The sequence below is a fragment of the Monodelphis domestica genome, chromosome X, assembly GCF_027887165.1.
Source record: "Monodelphis domestica isolate mMonDom1 chromosome X, mMonDom1.pri, whole genome shotgun sequence".
NCBI classification, from domain to species: domain Eukaryota; kingdom Metazoa; phylum Chordata; class Mammalia; order Didelphimorphia; family Didelphidae; genus Monodelphis; species Monodelphis domestica.
In genome coordinates, this window is record NC_077235.1 from 51,950,743 (window position 1) to 51,978,717 (window position 27,975).

The following is a 27,975-nucleotide window of genomic DNA, read 5'->3' on the forward strand; positions in this document are numbered from 1 at the left end:
TATAGGCTTACCCAGCTGACCAAAGGGTCCATGACACAAAAGAGGTTAAGGATCCCTGGACCAGATAATCTCTGACATGCTCCCTATCTCTATAAATATCGATTTTGTTGTCTTATAATTGGGTGCAATTGTGGAGATTGAGATGAAGATGAAGGAAAAATTTCCAAAAATCTATGACTATCTACAAGCAGAGAAGACTAATTCAGGAAGTAATGAGCTCCCCCTCACTGGATGGCTTCATGCAAAGGCTATATGCCCACTTGCCAGATATACTATGGAGGCAATTCTTCGTTACATATGGATTGGATAAAATGGGCTCAGATTCCTTCCAAATCTTAGATTCTGTGACTCTAGATATAGTTGGATGACTTGGGACAGAGATAAGTCAAGTGTCAGTCATTCGAAAACAAATTCTTTTTGAGAAATAAATGACTGCATTGTGCATGTGCGTGTGTGTGTGTGTATGAGAGGAAGAGTGTGTATGCACATGTATGCATGTGTATATGTGTGATTGGATGTATACTGCATAAAATTTCTGGATTCCCAGCATGGAGTGAGCTCATTTGTGAGAGGCTTAGCCTGTTGGTAAGACATTGTTGGGGATATCCTGGGAGAGTACCTTTCAAGCATGCTAGAAAAGAATTCATGTGGAAAGGTTTAGGGACTGAGGTGACTGGATTTAGTGAACTCAAAGCTCACCAGTGTGATATGGCAGCCAAAAAACCCCACAAATTCTGAATTTGCATTAATAAAAGCACAAGGTCCAGTTCAAAGGAAGCCATAGTCCTATTGTTTTATGCTCTAGTCAGACCACATCTGGATGCCTCAGAAGACAGGTTTCAGAGCTGCTGTAGCCAGAAGGGTTTCTTCCTGGGTTGCTAGCTCTCTGGTAATGAGCTTTACCATACTTAGGCTGGTCCTTGATTGCTAGACACACAACCCAACCCTAGGTCCATGTTTAAAACCTTTCTGACTTGGTAGGATCTGCCAGACTTCAATGCTGCTGGTAGAGCCTTTGGGTACCTCTGTGTTTTATTCTGGCCATATTAGAAAAGACAGTAACAGAAGAAAGAGCATCCAGAGAAGGCATATATATATATATATATATATATGTATATATATATATATATATATATATATATAAAGAATGAGTGAAGGGATAAGGGATGTGAGGAGCCGTTTTGATTGGCTAAATACTGCTTGAATAATTAGGATAACTGGGTTCATAAACTGTGCATAGATTGTAATTCTCAAGTAACCAGTCATTGGTGAATGAGGGGAGGGACCATCTTTGCCTCAGGGACCAGGATAAATGGGAAGCCTCTTCACTTTGCTGTAACACTTGTAACAGTGGCCCATTCTTGGGAGCACAAAATTATTTAATACAATAAAAAGAAGCAAACCTTTGGCACTGACACCAAGTTCAAGATTCAGTTCCTTTCAGGGATATTTGCCCAAGAAAAGAGGCTTGGCTAGACAAGTGAAAGGGACTTAATAGCTGCTGTCAATACTTTTAAAATTTTAAATAATTAATTTAGTTCCATGATTCATGTTCTTTTCTTCCCCTCCTCCCACCTCTCTCCTGCAATTCCACTGGTTTTTATGTGTCATTGATCAAGACCTATTTCCATATTATTGATATTTGCATTAGGATGATCTATATCCTCATCAAACCATGTGATCAAGAAGTTGTTCTTCTGTGTTTCTGCTCCCACAGTTCTTTCTCTGGATGTGGACAGCATTCTTTCTCATAAGTCCCTCAGAATTATCCTGGGCCCATTGCATTGCTGCTAGTAGAGAAGTCCATTACATTCTATTGTACCAGTGTTTCAGTCTCTGTGTACAATGTTCTCCTGGTTCTACTCCTCTCACTCTGCATTAATTCCTGGAGGTCGTTCCAGTTCACATGGAATTCCTCTATTCATTGTTCCTTTGAGCACAATAGTATTCCATCACCATCAGATACCACAATTTGTTCAGCCATTCCCCAATTGATGGACACCCCCTGACTTTCCAGTTTTTTTCCACCACAAAGAATGCAGCTATAAATATTTTTGTGGAAGTCTTTCCCCTTATTATCTTTTTGGGGAATAAACCCAATGGTAATATGGTCTACCTTAAATACTTGAAGGGCTTTCGTGTAGGAAAGGACAGAACTAGGAACAATAGGTAGATGAAGTAGAGAGACAAATTTCACCTTGATTTAAGGCAAAATTTCCCAAGAATGAAAGTTAGTTCAAAGTGAAATGAGCTGCCTTGAGAGGCAGTGATCTACCCATCAATAGAAATCTATTATCAGGAGTTGCTTAAAAGACATACTTGGTTAAATTTGGATTGGACTATATGACCTCTGAGATTTTCTCCAGTTTTAGGAGTCAATTCATCTCTAGCAAGGAACTATAAATTACAGAATGGACTGTAAATCCTATATTCTCACCAGCATAACACTGAACCTCAATTATCATTTAACCTGGTCTTAAATAAGCAAGACTTATTACTTCTCTCCCCATCCTTGTCTTTTTAAAAATATAGCTCTGATGGTTGGTGGAGAATAACCCAAGTAACCAATTTCTTTCGTTTCCAATGTTTTATGTTGAGGTTGAGTCAAACATGGGCAGATCCTACTGGGTTTTGAATGTGGGTCTAGGGAAGGATTATATATGTCTAACATTTCAAGGACCAGCCTAGTCAACTGTAGTAATGCTCCTCAACAGAAAGCTGGCAGCAGACCAGAGAGAAACCCTTTGGGCTACAGAAATTCTGAGACCCGTTCACTGAGATGGAGAGGTTAGGAGCTGAGTATGGCAGCAGGAGCACCAAAACCAAGGGATGCTGAGTCTTTGGAAGTATTGCAGTAAATGCCTAGCCTAGTGTTCCTAAAGACTGTCTTATTCAATAAAAACCAGTGAAAGTAGGTCGGCCAAAAGCTCTGGGACTGGGGGCAGCTGGGTAGCTCAATGGATTGAGAATCAGACCTAGAGATGGGAGGTCCTAGGTTCAAATCTGGCTTCAGACACTTCCCAATTGTGTGATCCTGGGCAAGTCACTTACCCGCCCCATTGCCTAGCCCTTACCACTCTTCTGCCTTGGAACCAATACACAGTATTGGTTCCAAGACAGAAGGTGAGGATTTTAAAAAAGCCCTGGGATCCCCTTGACTCAACAAAGTGGTTCTCACTATGAAAAATTAGAAGAACCCTGGTCTGACCTGGCAGATTTGTCTATCCAGGGCAATGCCTCTAGGTACTCTGTGATGGCAATACACAGTGCCCAGGGCAAAATTGGCCTGCTTCATACTTCCCACCAGTGCTTTTTTCTTTTCTAAAACTCTTACTTTCTGTCTTAAGGGCTAGGCAAGCAGGGTTAAGTGACTTGCCCAGGGTCACACAGCTAGGACAAGGCCTGATTTGAACTCAGGCCCTCCTATCTCCAGGTATGGCTCTCTATCCACTGTGCCACCTAGCTACCCTTGCCTCTTCTTTTTCCTAGAAATAAAGGGCATGGAGAATCTCTTCTAACTTATCCTTGCTATGTCATTAGCTATTGATAACTATCATTACTTTAGTAGGGCTTTAATATCAGTGAGAAAATGATTTTCTTGACTTTATAGGTGGCAGAACAGAAGTATATGGAGGAAAAGTGACTTGTTCAAGGGTATATAACTCGAGAGTATTCAAGCTAGGATTTCAGACTAGGTCTCCTTCCTCTATTGGCTTTTAACCAAGGTCCTTTGACTCCCAATTCAGTACCCTCTCTGCTGTACCATTCATCTAAATTGCACTAAACACTTCCCCCAGTGGTACTTAAATAGGAGGCTCTGAAAGACCAAAAGCCTTTGAATTTAAAAAATCAACAACTAGTGTAATACATTAAGAGGTATGGGTGACTAAGTGTAGGGAGATGATGTTCTACTGTCATAAGGCAGGCTACATCTAGAGTACTATCTTCAGTTTTAGTCTCTACATTTTAACAAGGACATTAGTAATCTGGAGAGTGCCCAGAGGGAGGGCAAGCAGGATAATGAAGGGACTCAAGTCTGTTCCATATCAGGATATATTGGAGGAATTGAAGATATTTAGCTTGGAGAAGAGAAGAATAGGAGACTGATCTTTTTTAAATTAAATTTTATTTTACTTTTCAACTAACAGGCAATTGTTTTTTATCTCATTATCACCTCCCCCTCCAGTTTATAATGAAAAAGAAAATATTAATAAACAAACAAAACGAATTCCCACTTTGGTCATGTCCAAATAGGCATATCTCATTCTGCATCCTGAATCCATAGCCTCTCTCCAGGACATGGGGAGTATGCTTCATCAATTCTATGACATCATGGTTAGCCACTGCCCTGCCATGATCCTCAGAGATCATAAAGCTTTTGAAGTTGTTTGTCCTTAAAGTGTTGTTGTTGTTATACAAATTGTTCTGATTTTGCTCACTTTGCTCTGCATCACTTTCTCTGAGACCACTGGGAGAGAGAGATCCTTCAAGATAGTTGTCTTGATGCATTTAAAAGGCTGTCATGTTGAAGAGGGATTAGATTGGCTCTAGTTAGCCCCAAAGGGAAGAACTAGGAGCAGTAGGTGGGATTGCAGAAAGGAAAATTTAGATTTATTAAGAAAACCTTCCAAACAATTAGAGCTTAGCTCCAAGTGGAATGGCCTGCCTCCCTGGGAGGGAGTCATTTTCCCATCACTGGAGTTCTATACTTGTCTGGTCTGTGGTACGAAAAAAATTTTTTTTTCAGATATGAGTTGAACTAGATAGCTTCTGAGGTCTCTTCCAACTCTGAAATTGTATAAAATGTCACTTCCTCTTTGAAGCCTTCTATGATCCCCTTTGATTGGTTATAGCCTCTGTGGAACCTTATGTATCACTTAGCACCTCACTTGTGAACTTGTCAAGTAATAATGTTGTGTTTTATAGGCAGCTATGTTGGTGTCTCTATTCCTACTCCACCCTGACTCCTAGTCCTTGATATGATGTGAATTTGATGAAAGCAGGGGCAATGTCTTATTTCAATTTTGTACCTCTCTCAGTTCCTAGAACTAATGAGTATTGTGCCACCCCTCAAAGTTTTTGACTCTGAGGAGTTAGAGATAGAAACAAGTAAGGTCATATTTGCAGAGCAAGGTAGGGATATGTGACTAAATAGCTATAAGTCATGAAGCCTTTAGTCTTTAGAGAGCATCAGGTAGGCCAATTAACAGATAGTTAATGGCAGGTGTAATCAGGATAGGCTACTTGGAGAGGTGGCATTTAAGTCCAATTTTGAAGGAAATAAGGGGCTTGAATTTGTTAGGGAGAGAAAAGGAAACTATCAATCAGCCTGGAATAGTGAAAAAATGTATTGGGCAATGAATCCAGAGATCTAACTTCTAATACCAGCTCTGAAGCTAACTTATAATACGGGATTCCCTCCCTGTGCCTTAGTTTCCTCATTTATACATTGAGGAAATTGGACTAAATCTTTATAGTATCTTTTAGTGTTGACATTCTAATTGTTATTTTTCTATGTGTCTTAAGCAAATCCCTTTCCTCCTGTTTCATGTGACAAATTAGAGTTGGACCAACATGACCTCTCAGGTCCCTTCCAGTTTCAGTCTGTTATATCTATGGTGCTATCCAGAGAAGCAACATGGTATAAAGGAGAGAGAGCTGATTTCATAACCAGTTCAAGGTTTGCCACTGACACATACCAGCTGTGTGACTAAGCAAGTCACTGTCCCTCTCAGTGACCCAGGCAACTCTCTAGGATGATATATTGCTGATGCCTACTTTCCTTGGCAAGGATAATTTCCTCATCTAAGAGTTCCCTACTCCAGTGAAGTCACAGGTTCAGTTCACATCTAAGGAATGAAATAAGTTTTTAAAGCATTTAAGTGCTAATATTGTGCTAAAAGAATAGGAAAAAGGACAGTTCTTGCCCTCAAGGAGCTCACACTCTAATTGGGGGAGACATCACATAAAAAAGGGGTGAGTGGAAAAACCCAGAAGCCCCGGTTTTTTAACAAAGGAGCAGCTAGCAAGGCCCAGGAGTCTTGAGGTTGTCCATACATCAAAAGAGAGTATCAAGAGTCTTCAGAATGTAGAGAGGATACACAGCAAGACCAAGAGGGCCTTAGGATGCAGCAGCAGGGCTAGTGATAAGGTATGATGGTCCTTTATCTCACTTGAAGGAAAAGAGTTGTCAACTCTCCTCTCATCCAAGCTGTGCCAACGGTTAAGCAACCTAGATGGGTTCTGAGATGGCCTGGACCAGGGGTAAGGGACAAGGAGGTTAGCATGGGGGAAGGGCACCCATGGCTTACTTTGGGGAGTTTGTTTTATCTTAACAGTGCTCTATTTGCCTTCATACTCACCAGTTCTATTACCCTCTCTTAAGCAGGGGACAACGAAGAAAAGGAACCAAAAATCCCCATTGGAATTTGTCTTCTTGGGAATCACAGAAGACATTGCTCAGCAGGGTTCCTTTTTTGGTTTATTCCTTGTTATTTAATTAGTTGCTGTAATAGGGAACATGGGGTTGATCACCCTGATATAGATCAACTTCTTTTTCCACACCTCCATGTACTTCTTCCTCATCAGCCTCAACTTCTGCTTCTCCTGTATTACAGTCCTGAAGATATTGGCTGACTTCTTGTCAGAACATAGTCAATGGATTCCCATATGTGTGGCACAAATGAAGCCCTTCATCATTTTTGCCTTGGCTGAGTGGCCTCCAGGGGATATGACTGCTATGTTGCCATGTGCAGTCCTTGCTCTATTCTGTCATTGTGTCCTTTGGGTGATTGTGTGCTATGTGGCCTTGTCTCACTTTGTGAGTTCTTAATCTTTGCTTTTGGATGTTTCATCCAGATGAGTTCCTTTTCCATCATTCTGATCTTCTCTTTGTAGATCATCATTGCCATCCTGAGAATCTGATCAACTGAGGGCAAGCACAATGCCTTTTCTATTTGTGACTCATCTGACTGCTGTCAGTATGTTTTATGGAACCATTATCTTCATGTACTTAGAGCCCTGGAAAAACTAGTTATTCCCTGAACCAGGATTGTGTGATGATCTCTGTCCTCTGCACTGTGATTATCTCCATGCCAAATACCATTATCTATATTCTGAAGAACAAGGAGGTGAAGAATATCCTGTGTAAAGTCTAACCTTCGGGCTTGACTCAGCAATAGGAGAATCTGGGCTCCATTCTCTTTTTGTTTGGATGCCTGTTGTCATATGTTGTCAATCGATTTCCAATGAACAAAACCCATAAAGAGAGCCTGGGATTCTGAGATACCAAAATTTACGGGATGTGGCTAAATCAGTCCTTAGGGAAAATTTTACATCTCTCAACACATTCATCAACAAAAAAGAAAAAAAAAACACAAATCAATGAATTGGGACATTCAAACAAAAAAAACTAGAAAAGTAATAAGTAATCAAACAATTCTGCCAAATCAGCACCAAATAGAAACTCTAAAGATCAAAGAGGAGATTTTAAAAGCTAAAAGCAAAATAAAATCCTAAAAACCCCACATTAAGCCTATAAATAAAACTAGAAGATTTTTTTGGTGGTCAGAAGTATAAAATAAATAGCTAGTCTGTTGTGACAAAAACAGACAAAAACAGAGGAAAACAAAATCATTTGCATTCACAACAGAGGAAATAAAAGAAACTAACAAATTATTTTGTCCAATATATGCCAATAAAACCAGCTTAGATAAAGTGGGATGAATATTTACCAAAATATAAAATACTCTCATTAACAGAAGAACATACCATAAATGAACTCCCAAAGAAAAGAACTACAGAAGGATTTACAAGTGAATTCTATCAAACATTCATAGAAAAAATGAGTTCTAATATTATATAACCTATTCCCAAAAGTAGGACAAGTAAGGGCTTTTAAACTCTTTCTGTGATAGAAATCTGGTCTGATACAAATCTGTGATACAAATCTGGCAGAGAGGGGGGGTGAAGTGAGGAGGAATGTCTTCAGCTAATGTAGAGATGGGGAGGGGAACAGCTCTGAGTTCTTCTGCTTTTCTAGTAATTAACTGTGGGGTTGGGGGGGGGAGAATGGCCATGCGCCCACAGAGAGTGCTCTGCATGCCATCTTTGGCATCCGTGCCATAGGTTTGTCATCACTGGGCTAGGAAGTTGGAATTAAGTGTCTTGTTCAGGGTCACAGAGCGAGGAAGTATCTGAGGCCAAATGATTTGAACCTAAGACTTCCCATCTCCATGCCTAGCTTTCTTCTCAATTCCATAGATGCTTCCAGGGGCTTATGTGATCCTTAATTTGAATCCTTTGCATTTGAACTGGTTCTTTATATATACTTGCAGTAATTTTTCTTTGATGTGGAAGCTCTGGACCTACCCCACCCATCCACACCTTTATAGGAAGTAATCAGTAGAGTCTTTTTATTTTGATTTTGTCCTTTGGTTCTAATAGATCTGGGCTTTTTTATTTCTTGAAATAACTCATCCAGACTTTATTTTTTTAACCATCGTTTCCAGGGAGTCCAAGTATTGTTAAATTCTCCTTGACTTGTTTTCCAAGTTAGTTTTTAAAAATATAAATGATCTTATATTTTCTTCTATGTTTTTGGTGTTTTCATCTTATTCTAATATTTCTTTTTTCATGGAGTCATTGGTGTGCGGTTTGTTGTAGTTTTCAGGGAGTCTCATACCATGTTCTCTTCTAAGTTAGCCATTCTCCTTAAAATTCTTTTCCACAGAGCTTTTATTTGATTTTTTAAAAAAAATCTCTTATTTTCTTCCAAGTATCAATGTTATATTTGTGGAAAATTCATTTTTTCCTTTCGGTCTTGGCTTGCAGTTGTTATGAAGATGTTTTCTTCTAGGCTGGATTTTTGGGTATTTCTAGATCTATAATAATTTAAAAAATATTAATATCTTTAATTTATTCATCTCACCAACCTAAATTTAGTTCATGGATTTGGACTTTCTTATATGGTCAGGCTCTGCTCTACTTTTGGGTGGGATAATTGGTCCTGCTTATTTTGCCCCGAGACATCTCACTTCTGACCCCACCCCCCAACCTCCTAGGATTAGTCTTGCTTCTTCCCACATCTCCCTCCTTCTTTAGGGCTTAGAGTGCCTCATATTCAAAGACTTCTATGCTTCCTTAGGCAAGAAATACTAGGAATCTTGGAATCTCTGGGCATCTGAGCTGTCCTGGTCTGAGCACTGCTATAATCCACTAATTGCTACCACTTTGAGTGGCTTCCAGTGTCTCCATTGTATTTCCAACCACTCTGGAGCTTTGTCAGGGGAACTCTCTGTTCTTACTACCTGCACTCACAGAGCTGCGTAGGCTACACACATCTCTGACTGGTGTCTGGCCATACTTAGAAGACTGGGATTGTTTATCTGCTGTGGTGCTCTCTTTCTTGATGCCCTCCTTTTCTACTACTCCTCTGATATGTTGTGTAGTTCTGGATTTGAAGAGATCACTTACTATAGTTTCTCATTGGGTTTCTTTCTTGTTTTATTAAAAAAATTTAATTTCTCCAATGACATATAATAACAATTTTCAACCTACATTTTCTAAAAATATAAGATCCAAATTATCTCCATCCCTACCTTCCTTACCCCTCTCATATATAGTAAGCAATTTCACCTGGGTTATACATGTGTTATCATACAAAAATATTCTTCAATATTGGTCATTGTTATAAGAGAATACTCATATAAAACAAAAACTCCAAAATAAAACCATAAATAAACACATGTGGCAGATAGTATGTTTTGATCTGTGTTCTGATTCCCACATTCTTTCTCTGGAGGTAGAGAGCAATCTTTGTCATAAGTCCTTCAGAATTGTCCTATATCATTGTATTGCTGAAAGTAGCTAAGTCTCTCACAGTTGATCATCGTACAATATTGCTGTTACCGTGTACTATATTCTGGTGCTCCTTTTTTTTTTGCTCTGCTTCAGTTCATGTAGGTCTTTCCAGCTTTTCCTGAAATCATCCTCTTCATCCTTTCTTATTGCACAATAGTATTCCATCATTAACATACGCCATAATTTGTTCAGCCATTCCCCAAATGATGGACATCCCCTCAATTTCTTCTCAGATTTCCTGATTATTCCTTGGTCAGGTATGAATTTAGGGTTTTTTACTTGAGTAAGTATTTGGTTAAGGGCAACAGAATGATGCAATGGATAGAGCACTGGTCCTGGAGTCAGGAAGATCTGAGTTCAAACCCAGTCTCAGTCACTTATTAGCTGTGAGGTTCCAGACAAGTCACTTAAAACCTTTTTTTTGCCTCAGTTCCTCCTTTGCAAAATAGGGACACACTGGAGAAGGAAATGGAAAACTACTCTAGTATTTTTTTTCCATGAAGAATGTGACACTATTCAACAATAACTTTCTGCCTCCATTAAGGTAACATCTTGGACAGAAGTTCCTTCTCTTGTTTTTTCTTAGGAATATAAGAATTTAAATTTATATTTTTATGCTAATATGAAAGTTCTAAAGTAACATTGTAGTTGCCTGATTTAAAAATATTACAGCTTAAGTCAAAATGACTTTTAGCAGCTTTATTTACAAAGAAGTAGAGTGAAAGTAGAAAAATGTAGATAAAGAGACAGAAAGTACTGCATAGCTACAGATACCCTGAGTTTATTCTTAATGTTTCCAGACCCCAAATGTGAATCTGAAAGCAAATCAAACCAGAATCCAAAGTCCTAATTAGGAATCCAAAATCTGAAGAGCCAGGAAACACTGAAGAATCCACTGAGAACCATCAGTGCACAAGAGGCTGAGACCACCAAGAATATCACCAGAACTCATACTGAAGGGAGTGTCCCACTGAAGTGCCAACAAGCAGAGAGGGTCTCCTCATCAAGGAACCAAGGAAGGAATCACTCCACTCACATGGGATCCAAGGAAAGAGTCTCCTCCTCCAGTCTGGCTCACTGATTCAGAGTCTGAGACTGAATCCTCAGGCTGGCCTTTTTAAAGCAATTTTCTCAATATCACTTCCTGTCACTCCCCCACTTTACAGGAACCAATCATAGTCTTTAAATTTGCCTAGCACCAACCAAGGAGGGGCATTGGCCTCTGGAGTTGTCACCCACTCTAGCAAGTGACTTGTGAACTCTTATATTTAAGTGACTGGTAAGGTACTAAGTTTTTGATTTATTAACTTAAAAGTTATTGATTGATAGACAAAGAGAGGTTGATTCACTCTTCACAGGAAGATTTTATTTCTTCCCTACTTTGTTGTTTACTAACTTTATCTGATGGATTTGTCACTGTTTTGAGATGATGACAAAGTGGGCTGAGTTGTAATCATTCAGTCATCTTGTGATAATGCTAGCTTAGTATAATATTAATGCCTGATATTTATGTAGCTCTATTGCCTATTCAGATACTTCAAGGATCCATGATTTCTTCATTTCTGGGACTCACCCCAGCAGTACAAAGGGCGCATGCCTTAGTAGATTGTCTCAGTGAGTTGCTCTGGCCAAAAATTAATTACCCATACCTTTGGTGATAAGCTTCTCTGAACTTGGAGAGATTGGTCCTCAGATAATAGATGTGCAATCCTTTGCTGGGTTCATACTCAAAACCTTTACAGCTTTGAAGGAGTTATTAGGTCTTCTGTTCCATTAGCATAGTCTTAGAGCCCAGGGTCACCTCCCTACCACAGGGAGTAATTCAAGGAGGATTTCAGTTTAGAATATTTCTCATTTATTAAAAAATTATGAACCTCAACAATTTTACCCCCTCCAGAGTGTTCTGAATATCAAACTCTAGGTTTGCCTTGATCTGAATTTTCTTCTGATTTCTTGTTAATGAACCACCAGATGTTTCTATGGAACTGTGACCATTGTGTATCTACTATAACAGCTTGCCATTATTTCACATGCATATGCTCATGTGATATGTCCATAGTCTTGCCATTTTAAAAGATTTATAGTGTTCATTTATTTAATTATGCCAGCATTTTCTTAGCCATTTCTATTATGAATTGATTGAGTCCTATTTTTCATGATTATACATGGCTAATAAGTTCTGTATTAGAACTTGAGCCTCATGATTTTGAGCTCTAGCTCTTCTACTAACTCATTTGTGACCTTAGGCAAGTCACCTCCTTTCTTGAGGCCTCATTTTTTCAGTGTGCAAAGTGAGGAGACTATACTAGGTAAGCTCTAAGGGTCCTTTTTGCTTTCATATTCTATGATATGGTGAACATCTGCATAAAATTACTTTCCCTTAGCATTTCTTCTTTTGGGACTCATCTCATAATCTAAAGATCAGGTCAAAAGCTACATGTACCATTATAGCTCTAGTTATATACTACTAGATTGTTCTTCAGAAAGACTCAATTATAGTACACCCATTTCCCCACAACTATATGGACTTTGAACATTTGTTCCCATTTGTTTACTAATTTAATACATGTATCCCTTCATAAGTGTCTCACCATAGCATGATAGTGACCTGAATTTTTAGACATTGTGTCTGATCTTACAAGATAGAATAACTCTGAGTTTTAGCTCAGCTACAGACTATGCATCTTTTACCTGAGGAAAAGACTAAGCGTGGAATGAACGTATAGTATTAAGTATCTGTGTGCCAGGAACTGTGCTAAGTATTAGGAATAAAGACAAGTAAACATGATAGTCTTTGCCCTCAAGGAGCTTATGTTCTAAAGAGGAATTACACCTACACACACACACACACACACACACACACACACACACACACACAGGATCTCGAATTGAAATCAGAGGGAAGGGAAGGTCAGAGTTCACTTAGAGGGCCTATCTTGGAGCTTCCAAGGAAGTGGTTTGGTCAGTCTGTGATCAGAGAAAGTGAAAGATCACCAGTCAGAAACTAGTGATTCAAGTCTGGAAGTCTGAGTTTTGGTGGAATAAGGAGAAAGAAGGAGCAGAGTGGCTTGGAGATGGTGGGAAGGTATTAAAAGAATTGCCACAGAACCAAAATCTGTACCCTTCAAAGAATCTTGATGACAATATGCTTAATAAGCAGTCATTCAGTCTCTCCCTTGAAAATCTCCAACATGGGGGAAACTCACTACTTTCCAAAGGAGTTCATTCTCCTTTGGATTTGTTTCAATTGTTAGGAAATTCTTCCTTATTGCAAAGGGCATAGCAACTTACAACACAGCCTAAATGTAAACTCTGATTGGATAACAATGTCTGCAACACAGATTTCCCAAGATGTGAGTGTAATTAGTGAGATTTGGTTTCAATAAAGCATGCATACACATTTCACAGCTTGAAATTTCTTTAAAAGTACATTAGGAAAAAAGGAGAGAAGTTGGAGTTGGTCAGAAGTCCCAATATGACTATATCTATGTGTTTTTGAGCTGCTACCCACTCTGTATCTGAGATGGTGTAGGCAGAAATCTTTCCTGTGAGGCGCTAAAACAGACTGATAGAGCCTCATTCATATCCCTCTGACGGAGAGTGATGAGTACAGCCCATGAGTTTCCACTAGCTTCTTGAGCCACTTCCATGAGTAGCTATGCTATTCTCTCTTCTTGCTATACTAGCAGACACAGGGCCTTATATACAACTACTTGCCTTCCCCTCCCCTTGGTTTGGAGTTGACTTCAAAAGTGGATGAAGATCAAGATTTGGCCTGAGGACGAAGGAGACAATTTGGGAGGCAGAAAAAGTTATAGCCACATATCGTATTATAAATTGCTCAATACAATGTGGTGGGTATTTGCGATGCATATCTGAGTCTATAAAATAATTGGAATGATGGTTGTTTATGATGTTTTTCTGTGAATGGTATCTATGCATTAGACATGATTTGCCAGGACTGCAAATTCTTTCCTGAGGATGTGTGAAACTAGTGAAAAGTAAGGCCAAGATCACCAATTCCACCTGCCCCTTTTTAGTCTTTCTTCTGAGTTTATTTCTATGGCAAGTAGGAGGATTTAGCTGAATGCAACTCCACCCTCCACTTTTGCAGTTTTGTTAAATGGATTTCCAAGGATGATTCAAAGGAGACTTGAATCTGCATCTCCTGGATATATAAGAAAAGAATTTTTTTTTACCATAACTCATATCATTCTATAAACTATGAAACTCTGAGTGGCAGGCAGCAAAAGAAATGTTTAAACACATATTGAAGGGCTTTTCTAGCTAAATGGGTGCAACTGAACTGGGATTTACTTCTCAAAAGAGCTAAAAGTGGCTTTTTTGTATAACAGTTTAAGATTTACAAAATAGCTTATTATCCTCATCACAACTCGATGGGGTAAGTATGATTATTATTTCTATTTCACAGAAGTTAAGTGACTTGCCCAGTATCTAAGGTAAAGTTTCAACTTAGATCTTCCTAATTCCATATATAGTACTCTATCCACGTGAGAAGTAGAGGGATCTGTTAAGCTGAAACCATGTAGTATACACATCTATTCTCACCCCTTTTATGTATATGTATCACCCACCACTACCCAGGTAAGATGGATGGTTTTCACCGTCTGAGGGATATGCATGCACTATGTATGTGAAGGGAAATATGACTCCTGATTGACTGAGAGAAAGCTAAGTTGGACATTATGTATCTGTGTGAAGGAGTTTGTTGGAAATGCGCTTTGAGAGAGGAATTTGACGGAGACAGATCAAGAGAAGTAAGAAGCAAATGTTTGAATGGTTAATGGGAGCTCCCCAGAGCCACAGATATACCAGGAAATCTGCACTGGTCATATCCCCTGGCTTCCAGCATTGGCAAACATAGAGTGGATTCCCCTTGGTGAAATCATTCCCTTTCCTCTTGGTTTAGTTGAGGTGTTTTCTCTATCTCACTCCTACCCAAATAACTATCGTGTGCTCTTTGGTCTATTCTAATTTGTATAACTTTCACAAATTTTATTTACTGTTTTGCTTGGATAAATGGGTTTACTAATTGTGTGTGTGTTTGTTTGGTAACCAGCATTGGGCAAGGAGGAGCTAAGATGGCAACGTGAACTAAAAACTACCTTTCCCTTTGAGTTAATCCATGAGCCAGCCTTGTATCCCTTGACTAGATATAGTTGAGGTTTAGCAAAGAGATATATTTCTAGCCCCAAACCTTTCTTTGAGACTGGAAGAAAGATTGCCCAGCTTGACAATTCTGGATCCTGCCTACCTTCCCCATTTCTAGTGGTGCCAACCAATCATTCCCTTATCCCTTCTGCAAAGGCAAGCCAGATCCAAGATCATATATATTTATGTCACTTGTGAACGACATCTTTTACTTAGACAATTTATATATTTTATATAAATTTATTTTATATAAATTATATATTTTAGCATACATATATTAACACCAAGGATTACGTTTGGCAATAAAGGAGTTAGAGGCAAGAGGCCCCTGAAAGTCTCCTGAAGGCCTAAATTTATCCTACCTCCATTGTAGGGGCCCCAAATCTCCCAGTATCACCTTTTCTTATGCTTTTCTTTTTTATCTTCTCTAGACTTCTTGCCTTCCCTCTCCCACTCTTTCTGTATCTTTCTCTCTTGCGTCCTTCTCTTTAATTCTGTTCAATCTCTTCTTTTATTCCCCTAATTTTTATTTTTTGATATTCACTTGCTGGAATATGAAGAAGTCCCTGAATACTCTGAACCTCAGTTTCCTGAGATATAAATTTATAAAATAATATAAGATTTAAAAAATACATATAATATTATTATCAACAACCTCACAGGCTTTGTGAGACTCAAATGACATAAACTACTTTGCAAGCTTTAAGGGGCCAGCTGGATGTTAGCTATCTTTTTTTTTCTCTCCGTTATCTCTTTCTTCTACCTCACTGCCCCTCCTTGACTTTATCCTCTCTTTGCTTTCACTTCTTCATCTTTCTTTTTCTTGTCTCTTCCTCTGTTATAACTGGAGTGGTGAGAGTCCCCGAATTGATGCTGATTTAGGAGGTTGTTTACCTAAATTATCTAAGACCCAATTATTTTTAAGCCTGTGACAATGGAGGAGAAGGTGTAGATGGTATTGAAATGAACTTTAATCAATCCTGAACTGAATTTACATCCTGCTGTGTAGGACGTTTTGTGTGTTTGTTTAGACTAATGGTCTCCATAGTACTAGGAGAGGGGCCCCTGGAGACTTTAGCTTAATGCCAAGGTGTATATGATGAGCCAAGTAGTAGGGAGGAATATTGGTCACATCTGACTTTCTTTGCCATAGACAATGTCACCAGTCCAACCACACCTGTCTTTCACCCACTGCAGTCCCAAAATGTTTGAAGACCTTTAGTTTAAATCATTAAGTTATCAAGTCAACATGCATTTATTTAGGTGCTTACTATGTTCTAGGCTAGTGTTGGTGAACCTTTTAAACACTGTGTGCTATTCCCCACCCTCCCTCCCCAGACTGGGTGCCGTTCCCCCCACCAGAGACCCAGTACCCCTACCCCTGCTGCCTTATCCCAGGGGTGGGAGAAAAGGAGGAGTGGCCCAGGAATTCTGCTCAGGGGGAGGGATTAAGTGCTTCCATTGGGCTACTGGGCAAAGGGGTGGGGAGGCACAGTGGAGAGGGGGAAAGAAGCAGCTCTGCCTGAGTCCCTCTGCCTTTCTAGTAACTTACTCTGGTAGGGGACAATGTATATGCCCACAGAGAGGTCTCTCTGTACCATCTTTGGTGTGTGTACCATAAGTTTACCATCATGGTTCTAGGTCTTGTGCTATGCTTTGAGGTTACAAAGAAAGGAAAGAGAAGTTCCTGATATTAAGGAAATCAAAATCTTAGGGGAGCAAAGAGTATTCGGCAATTCTCTACAAACAATATCTTGATAGGAGAAGTTGGACATTATCTTAGGAGGGAGGTTCTAACATTAGGGGATCCAGGAAAGGCTTCCTATAGAAGGTTGAATGTTAGTTGGTATTTGAAGGAAACTGGGAGGCTGAGATGAGTAGGAAGAACATTCCAGATATGGGGATAGCCAGTGGAAATGTCTGGAGTTGAGATATGGAGGTTCTTGTGAGGAACAACAAGGAGGGCAGTGCCACTGGATCACTGAGTACGTGCTAGAAAATAAGGTGAAGGGAAGTGGAGTGGAATAAGATCATTCCCATCATTGCTATGGGAAAGTGAAGCTAGGATGCTCTGATCCGGGTCATTCTCTTCTATACTGTCATATATGTTTCTTCTACTAGCCTGTCCTTCATTGGCTTCTGTTTCTTCTTGCTCATGATCTCATAACCATTGGTTCTCCAAATGGTGAAACTCCCTCTTTCCTCCTCTCATCCTCCCACCAGCTATATAGTCCAGGTGGATTTTACTACTATTTTTCCTTATCAAAACATATTCTTTTGCACTGCTATAACATATGATCACTATGCAGCCATCTGTTCCTCTAGCCTATTGTTATCTTGTCTAAAGGCTAGTTTTGTCTTCCAGTTGGTGGGTTGGTCAACATATAGTTGTTTTCCTCAGTTCTTGCTCTTTCTGAATTTCTTCTCTTGAAGATCCAAGGATCATGAGAATTTATTAGGTTCACGGAAACCATCTCCTATAGCACCTTGATGAACACATTCAAATTTTTATAATCATAAAAGCCACAGAAGTTTTTCAAAATTTCTGGAAAATATTCGAGCCAATTTAGCCCACCCCACATGTGTATTTTTCAGCTTTTATTGAAAATTTTGTTTTAGCCTGTCATATAACAGGCTGTGTGCATTAACTAGAATAAGATACTAGCTTCCTTCTTCCATTTAGCTTCCTATCCTTTTTAACAAAGGATTTTTTCTAAATAAAAATGAGAAGAGAAAAAATCTAAATCAGTAATCTAAATATAAAACCATATGCAATATTCTACTCTTGTGGATGTCCCCACTCCTACAAAGGATGAAGGAATACATTTTCTTGTTTTTCTTTGAACCAAGCTTGTTCTTTATAATATTGCAACATTCATTTTTTACGTTTTGTGGTTTTTGTTCTTTCTATTTATGTAAATGTGATCACAGTGCATATTATATCATGATTCTGTTTACTTTGCTTTTCAGTTCACATAACTGTTCCTTGCTTCTCTGTATTCATCATATTCATTTCTTTCTTATAGCTTGGTAACATTTGGTTACATTCATCTACCACAATGTGTCTAGCTGTTCCTCAACAAATGGAAATCTTCTTTGTTGCCAGTTTCTTTGCTACCACAAAAATGTTGCCATAGATATTTCAGTGTATATGGAGCTTTTCTTTCCCCCAATAACCTTCTTGGAGTATATGCCTCCAGTGCAAAGGTCAAAGGAAAGGGTCATTTTAGCCACTTCATTTTGCACGATTCTAAATTTATTTCCAGAAGGCTTATACTTAAAGCTCTACCAACAATACATGATGTTGTCTGGCTTTCTACAAATACTAACACATTGATTATTCCCACTACAATGAGTCTCAGGACTTCCAGAGCAAGGCCAGGTTCTAGGGTATCCCTGAGGAATTAGGGATGTCTTTCTATAATACTCTCAATTTGTGCCCCAATTACTGTAATCTTCCCTCATTGTGAATTACTAATGACTAACACCCTGCTTCTATTTAACCAATTAACATTAATTAGCTTTTACAAATAGATATAGACTGCAAAGATATACTGAGAACAGAAGTACAAACATTTCTCCCCAGGATCCAAGAGCACAATCTCCTTCAAGTAGTTTCTATATAGTATTACCCCAGTGAGATTACTCATAAATTTAGCACAATCACTGACTAAATCACTATAATCATCTTTTGTATGCCATTGATCCATGCTGGGTCAAATAGCTTGTGTGGGACTTGCATTTCTCTCATTATTAGTGATTTGGAACATTCTTTCATGTAGTTGATAATAGCTTACAATTCCTCTGTTGAGAACTGTTTGTGCCTATCTTTTGACTACTTATTTACCAGGGAATGACTTCTGGTCCTCCCTGTTTCTGTTACTTGTATATATATATTTTGGACACCAAACCCTTAGTTGAGATAGTTGATGCAAAGATTTTTTCACTTTCATCTGCTTCCCTTATCATAAATGCATTATTTTTATGCAAAACTTTCTAGTTTTATGTAATCAAAATTACCTATATTATCTTTCAATCTTGCCTCTATCTCTCTTTTGGTTGAGAATACATCTACTCATGTCTGTGAAAGGTATATTATCTGCCTTATCCTCTAATTGTTTTATGATATGATTTTAAATATTCTGGTAGCAGCATATTAATTTTGAATTTATTATGAAATATAGTATAAGATATTTATCTAAGCCCAATTTCTGCCACTTGATTTTTAGTTGTTCTAGCAGTTAGTATCAAATAGGGAGTTCTTTCCTAAATAATTTGAGTTTTCAGGTTTATCGAACATTGGTTTTTGAGTTGCACTATTTCATATTCTCTCTTGTCTAATCTGTTCCATTGCTTTACTTTTTAATCTTTAGCCATTGCCAAATTTTTTGATAACTGCTCCTTTATAGTACAGTTTGAAGTCTGGAAGTGCTATCTCTCGTTCATTCCTACCTTTTGAGAAAAAAGTTCCCTTGATATTCTAAAGCAGACAAAATAAAATTTTTTTATTATTTCTACTAGTTGTATAAGTATCCTTTTGGTAGTGTGACTATATAGCAATAAATCGGTAAATTAACTTTGGCATTATTGTTATTTTTATTGGTACAACATAGCCACGAGCCCTGAATATTCCTCTAGCTATTTCAGTTATTCTTTATTTAGGGAACATTTGCAATTGGATCTATACAAATATTGTGTGTGTTTTGATATTTTGACTCCCATGTTTTATGCATTTTCTGGTTATTTTAATGGACTTTCCCTTTCTATTATTGCTTCTTAGGTTCCATTATCAGTATATAAAAATGCTATTAGTTTTTTGAGTTTGTTTTGTAGTCTGAAACTTTGCTGAAGCTATTAATTGTCTTTGTTAGTTACCTTGCTGATTTCTTAGGATTTTCTAAGTAAACCATCTTGCCATCCACATTTTTATCTTGTCATTGCTACCATTTCTAGAATTATATTAAATAATGACAGTAAGGATGGGTATCCATGCTTTATTTCTATTTTTATTAGGAAAGTTTCTTGTATGTCCCCATTACATATAATCATAGAGTTTAGCATAAATAAATGTTGTACCTTTAAAAAAATGTCTTTTTTGCATCTATTAAGATTCCTATAGCTTTCTATAACAGTGGGATCCACTTACAGCTCCACCAGCATTGAATTAACATAGTTATTTCCAGCAGCCCCATAGACATTGAATTTTTCTATCTTTTATCATATTTGCCAATGTGATGGGTGTGCAGTGATATCCCTGCAGTTGCTTTAATCTGCATTCCTCTGAGTATTAGCAATTTTAAACACTTTTTCAAAGAATAGTTGAAATAAGGGGCTATAAAATAAGAAACTTGGAATAGATGATCTTTACACTACAATCCTTTATACTGCTAATCTATTACCCCCTACTTTTAGTGACTGTAAATTGTTATTATTAAGAAGAAGAAAAAAGGAAGCATTGAGAAAGTGGTTGTCATGCAGATTTGTTTATAGAAATGAAGGGGTGTGAGAGAGCAATTCAGAATCAGGTGATTGCCAGTGGAAATTACAGAAAAGTTATCCTCAAGGAGTCAGACTTACTGATTGATGCTGAGTACACAATGAGGTAGTGGAAAGTGTTCAACACAGCATTGTAGGCAGATTGAAAAAAACAACAGAGCATTCATCAGATGGTCAGAATGGCATGATTGGATTGCTAGGATTATATACCATCAGCTAACTACCTTTAATAAATTAAAAGATGAGAAATCCCTATACACTAAATACATATCTTAAAATATCCTTGAAAATTCAGCAAATAAACTTCTGGACCTAGAGCATTATTAAAGATAGAACTGTTGCCCACAACTTCTCAGATGTAACTGATCCATAAAAATTGAAGAAAAATGTCATTAATATATAATATCTAAACTACATGTGTTGAAAAGCTTTCAAGATTCAGGAACTTAGTGAAACAAATCAAAATCATATCAGAGTGATGAGGTCCTTATCATCGCCATCATTTTGTCTGATCTTAGAGTTATTTCTTTCGGCCATTCCTCTCTTGGCTCTGCCTCTAATGCTCCAGAATTCTTTCCCCATAATATCTGAGTAGTCTTCTTATCCTGGAAACTGCCCTCACCACCTTGCTCTACCCAGCACCCCTAGGATGGATAGGAAAAGGTGATCACAGCTGAAATTTAGCAGAACTACTTGGCCCCTCATCAGGTAAGTCAAGAGAATTACAGCATGGGTTGGATATAGACTTAATATAGAGTTACAGGATCATAGATTTATAGTTGAAAGGGGCCTTAAAGTGAATCTAGTACAACCCCCTCGTTTTTCAGATAAGGAAACTGAGGTCAAGCTAAATGACTTGCCTAGTGTTACACAGCTAATAAATGTCAGACGCAGGATTTAATCTATGTCTTCTTGACTCCACAACCAGTACTTTGTCCACCATACCATATGACTTCTCAACTTAGGATAGAGACTCCTTTGAAACTGACCAGTTACTGGCACACCAAATGATCTAGCTTGTGAACACTGAGACTCTTAAGAGAGGTGGGTAACAACAGGAAATGGGTGGCTAAGCATAGAGCAGCATTCTGTCCATCCCTGTGCATTTGATGCCAATGGAATTTTCAGAGTGCATCAAAATGCAGGAAGCTGAGGCTTAGAGTCAACTATTCTGATTAGGACAGTGATTGCTGGGCTAGTGGGATTCAACCTGATTTTTATCTGATCCTGGAAATCTTTCAACAAGTACCTCTAGCCTGACAACCTGGAACTCCTTTGAAACAGGTATTTTTCAGCACCTTATAATTCAAATCTGAGCACTGATAGGCTGACAAGATAAAATAATGGGCCTCCAGTGTTACCTCTGCAATTGACAGCTCAGCTTGGTTTATATCAACATATGTAAAATAAAAATCTTGAGAGCCATTTTTTGTTTTCATTCTCACTGATACTGAGAGATAGATCTCCCTTAAAACAGTTTTCATAGTATTATTGAAACCAGAACTTCATTGACAATTGCCCTAGGCATAGCCAATGAAATGCTAGATCATTTGTCAATCCTTTTTTTCTCCTACTTCTTTTAAAATTTAAATAACTAGCTTAGTTTTGTGAAGAATGAAACTTGAAGCCAAGACAGAGGCTAAAATTTTTGCCCCACCTCCCTACAATTTACTCCTCTAAATTATAACTTCCATTAGAATTAGAATAGACCATACTGCTCATGACATCATAATAATTAAGCCAACTTAGCAAATGTTTGTTAAATTGAACTCTCTCATTTTATACATCAGAAAACTGAGGCTCAAAGAGATTAAACAATTAGTCCATAATCATAAAGCTAGATAACAGTTGACCTTCAGTGAAAACTTGTCTGCAGACCCCAAACATTGCTTCTTCTTTCATGCCATGAGACTGCCATGTATCATTCAACGGAGCAAACTTTGGAAACTTTGGGATTCACTCCCAAAGCATGTTCTATTTGTAACATTTTTTAAAAATTGAGTTGTGAGAACTACCAATTTGGAGAAGTTCAGGAGTTCTTACATTTCAGCTCAAAGGACCTGCCACTGCCATGCTTATGATGCACAGTAATCTTACCAGAAAATGCAGAGAAGTCAGCATTCTTGTTGACTTGAAAAAATAAGATATTTCTTAACATTTTCTTTTAACTCGTCTTTATCCTGGCAGAAGAGGAGGTAAGAGCCCCTAAGATGTTGGAAGAAGCAATTGGACATAGCCATACAACTTGTTTTGTTTTTTTTTTGAAAAATGTATTTAGTCAATTTAGAACATTATTCCTTGGTTACAAGAATCATATTTCTTTCCCTCCCTCCCCTCCCCCCACCCCTTCCCATAGCCAATATACAATTCCACTGGGTTTTATATGTGTCCTTGATCAGAACCTATTTCCAAGTTGTTGATGTTTGCACTAAGATGTTCATTAAGAGTCTACATCCCCAGTCATATCCCCTCGACCCGTGTGATCAAGTAGTTGTTTTTCTTCTATGTTTCTGCTCCCACAGTGTTTCTTCTGAATATGGATAGTGTTCTTTCTCATACATCCCTCCAAGTCATTCAGGATCACTGCTTTGCCACTAATGGAGAAGTCCATTACATTCGATTGTACCACAGTATATCTGTCTCTGTGTATAATGTTCCCCTGGTTCTTCTCCTCTCACTCTGCATCCATTCCTAGAGGTCATTCCAGTTCACATGGAATTCCTCCAGTTCATTATTCCTTTGAGCACAATAGTATTCTATCACCAACATATACCACAATTTGTTCAGCCATTCCCCAATTGAAGGGCATCCCCTCCTTTTCCAATTTTTTGCCGCCACAAAGAGCACAGCTATGAATATTCTTGTACAGGTCTTTTCCCTTATTGTCTCTTTGCGGCACAAACCCAGCAGGGCTATGGCTGGATCAAAGGGCAGGCAGCCTTTTAGCACCCTTTGGACATAGTTCCAAATTGCCCTCCAGAATGGTTGGATCAGTTCACAACTCCACCAGCAGTGCATTAATGTCCCTACTTTGCCACATCTCCTCCAGCATTCATTACTTTCCTTTGCTGTCATGTTAGCCAATCCACTAGGTGTGCGGTGATACTTCAGAGTTGTTTTGATTTTCATCTCTCTAATTATAAGAGATTTAGAACACTTTTTCATGTGCTTATTAATGGTTTTGATTTCTTTAACTGAAAATAGCCTATTCATGTCCCTTTCCCATTTATCAATTGGAAAATGGCTTGATTTTTTTGTACAATTGATTTAACTCATAAATTTGAGTAATTAGACCTTTGTCAGAGGTTTTTGTAATGAAGATTTTTTCCCAGTTTGTTGCTTCCCTTCAAATTTTGGTTCCATTGGTTTTGTTTGTACAAAAAACTTTTTAATTTAATATAATCAAAATTATTCATTTTACATTTTGTTATTTTTTTCTAGCTCTTGCTTGGTCTTAAAATATTTCCTTTACCAATGATCTAACGTGTATACTATTGTGTATTCACCTAATTTACTTATAATTTCCTTCTTTATATTCAAGTCATTCACCCACTATGAGTTTATCTTGGTGTAGGGTGTGAGATGTTGATCCAGACCCAATCTCTCCCATACTATCTTCTAATTTTCCCAGCAGTTTTTGTCAAATAGTGGATTTTGGTCCCAAAAGCTGGGTCTTTGGGCTTATCATAGATTGTCTTGCTGAGGTCACTTACCCCAAGTCTATTCCACTGATCCTCCCTTTTGTCTCTTAGCCAGTACCATATTGTTTTGATGACCACTGATTTATAGTACTGTTTGAGATCTGGAACTGCAAGGTCACCTTCCTTTGCATTTCTTTCATTATTTCCCTGGATATCCTTGATCTTTTGTTCTTCCAAATGAACTTTGGTATAGTTTTTTCTAATTCAGTAAAAAGGTTTTTGGCAGTTCAATGGGTATGGTACTAAATAAGTAAATTAATTTGGGTAGGATTGTCATTTTTGTTATGTTAGCTTGTCCTACCCATGAGCAATCGGTGTTTTTCCAGTTGTTTAGATCTAGTTTTAATTGTGTGGAGAGTATTTTGTAGTTGTGCTCATATAGTTCCTGTGTTTGTCTCAGCAGATAGATTCCTAAGTATTTTCTGTTGTCTAGGGTGATTTTAAATGGAATTTCTCTTTCTAATTCTTGCTGCTGAGATGTGTTAGAAATATATAGAAATGCTGATGACTTATGTGGGTTTATTTTGTATCTTGGTTTTAAAAAATATCAAATAAGTTCTTAAAAAAACCATACCTTCTGTCTTAGAATCAATACTGTGTATTGGTTCCAAGGCAGGAGAATGATAAAGCTTTCTTTTGGTCCTGTGGGAAGGGCACTAGGAGTTAAATGACTTGGACAGGATCACACAGCTAGAAAGTGTCTGAGGCCATATTTAAACATAGGACCTCCCATCTCTAGGCTTGGTTCTCAATCTACTGAGCTACCCAGCTGCTCCTTATCAAATAAGTTCGAACCACACTAGACTAAAGTAATAATTTCCCTGATCTTTCACCACTCTAGATCAGCTAAGAAATTTTTACCCCTATGATAGTTGTAGATTAGTTAGTTAGTAAGCAGCTATGTTTTAAAAAAAAGCAATCTTAAAGATTTAGGGGAAAGCATCCTGATATAGCAGAGTGCTAGACTTGGGATTAGGAAGATCTAAGTTTACCTCCCATTCTGATACTAACTGTGTGATTGGGAGAGCAAATCATTGAGACTCTGTGAATCTCAGGCCAATTGTTGATGTAGTATGGGTCAGTGAAGTCAGAAGGCCTGCCTCTGATGCTATTATTTCTTTGACAAGTCATTTAACCTCCTGGGGCCTCAATGTCCTACCTAATATGTACTTTTTGTTTAGTCATTCAGTTGTAACTCACTAGTGGTGACCCAATTTGTGGTTTTATTGGCAAAGATACTGGAATAGTTTACCATTTCCTTTTCCAGCTCATTTTACCGGGAGGAAAAGGAGACAAACATGATTTAGTGACTTGCCCAGAGTCACACAGCTGGTGAGTGTCTGAATCTGAATGTGAACTTAGGTCTTCTTGACTCCAGGCTCAGTGCTCTATCTACTGAGCAACCCAGCTGCCTCTAATATGTACTACATTGACATATTGTTCAATGGTAAATAAAACCATTATGAATTTCAAGTAACTGAAATAAACATGCTTGTCTAGTGCTTATCAGGAGAAAAGCAGGGGATTCCAGTTAGTTAAGTGAGATCTGTGCTCAAGGAGCTTCTAATCCATTTGAGGACGATTTGATATTATGTGACAAGGCGAAGAACAATAAAAGATTGAATGATTAATAGTCTAAGACAGTACGCAGAAAAGACATGGAGCACTACATTGGTTAAGTATATATAGTCTTTGGAATTGGAAAATACATTACCTTCCAGATCATATAGTCCAACCCCCTCTTTGTACAGATGAAGAAATTTAGAGCATAATTAGTAAATAACAGAATTAGGCTTGAAAACCAAGACCTCTTATTCTGAATTCAATGCCCTTTCCACAGGACCAAAAGAAAGCTATCCATAATAAAAGCTCTGGGAACCTGAAGAAGAGATAAAGCATCTGAAAGGAAGGAATTCAAGAAAATCCTGAAGGGTTGAGAAAATGCATTTGCTAACCTCTTCCCTTCCCATTTCTGATTTATAGAGAAGGAAAGTATGTATATTTGTAAACGGTAAAGATGTAGGGAAGGTAAAGAGTAAAAATGAGTGAGCATATGGGAGCGACAACCAAATGCTATAGGAGAGCAAGTCTGAGAAAGATGAGTTAAAGGGATAGAATTCTAAATCTAGGGCAAGAAGAGATTTTGGTGAGTATTTAGGTAAACCCTCATCATACACATGAGGAAATTGAGACATGGGAATGTTAAATGTCTCACCTGGAATCACACAACCAGGAAGCATCTGAGGTAGGATTTGGACTCAGTTTAGTTCAGGATTTTGTACTCCAGTCTAGCCCTCTAGCTACTGTGCTTTCTAACTACCTTATAAAAACCCTTACATATTTTTGAATATTATTCTAATTCCAAGCCTGAGGCCCTATCCACTACTACACCACATTGCCTCCCTGTATGCAAAAGAGTCAACGAACTGATGCAGAGTGAAAGGAGCAGAACCAAGAGAACATTGTACAGAGAAAGTAAAACATTGTGGAACAAGTCAGTATAATGGGCTTTGCTACTAGTAGCAATGCAATAAGCCAGGACACTCCTGAAGGCCTTATGTGAAAGAATGTATCCAAAATGAGAGAAAGAACTGTGGGAGTAGAAATGCAAAAAAAGCATATGGTATCACTTATTGCACGTATATATGGGTATGTGATTTGGGGTTTAGGCTTTAAAAAAATCTCTCTATAGCAAAAACAAATAATACGGAAATAGGTATCAAGTGATAGCATTTGTACAACCCAATGGAATTGTTTGTCAGCTCTGTGAGGGGGAGGGAAGAAGGGAGGGGAAAATGAATTATGTAAATGTGTGAAAATATTTAAAAATAAAAATAAATTTTAAAATGAAAAAAAAGAATAATCTTTGTATACAAAAGAGTCCCTTGGACAGACTACTCTCCTTCCCAGAGCTATCTCCTATAACTTTTTATATTTATATGACTTTCCCTCAACCTCACAGAACTCACAAAGTTATGGATTCTAGGCTAGTTTCAACCATTGACTTCTAATGGAATAGGCATCCTTCATTTTTTTCATCTGAAAAAGGAAGATCACCTACCTCACATAAATGTTCTAAAGGCTATCCATTAACATATTTTTCCCACCAATGCTAAACTCTGCCAGCCCCCTCCAGAGGCAAGCAATCAAATCTTCTATGGTCCTATTCACAACCCTATGACTCCCCAGACCAAACTGCCTTTCAGAGCTAATACTCTCCTCTCTTTCATATTCTTCCTATTTGAATGTAGTCTCCTTGAAGTCAGGGACTGTCTGATTTTTGTATTTGCATCCCTGAGAGCTAACGCATGATAAGTGGGTCATAAATATTTTTCCATCCATTTATATTACACAAGCACTATAGAAATACACATAACATAAAATATACCTGCTTATATACCAAGCCTGTGCTTACATAAGTCAGTGGAAGCAGAGTTGAGTTGTGTCACATAGCTAAATGGAGCCAAAACTAAATATCTGGATGAGAAACTCTAAGCATCATCTGTCCAGCCCAGCTCTCAGTATTGGTTGAGTTCACCAGACAGTGGCTCAGGTATGTACTTCCCTTTTCGCTCTAGGTTTAACCTTGTAGACATTAGTTAGCCATCCACAAACCATTTGGCTATTCTCATTATGTACCTTTTGTTTTTCTTCAACATAGCCAAATGCATAAGACAGGAATTGGAGGAGCAATTCACTGTTACTGTGCAATAGTTGCTCTCCCCCATATTTTTTTTATAAAAAT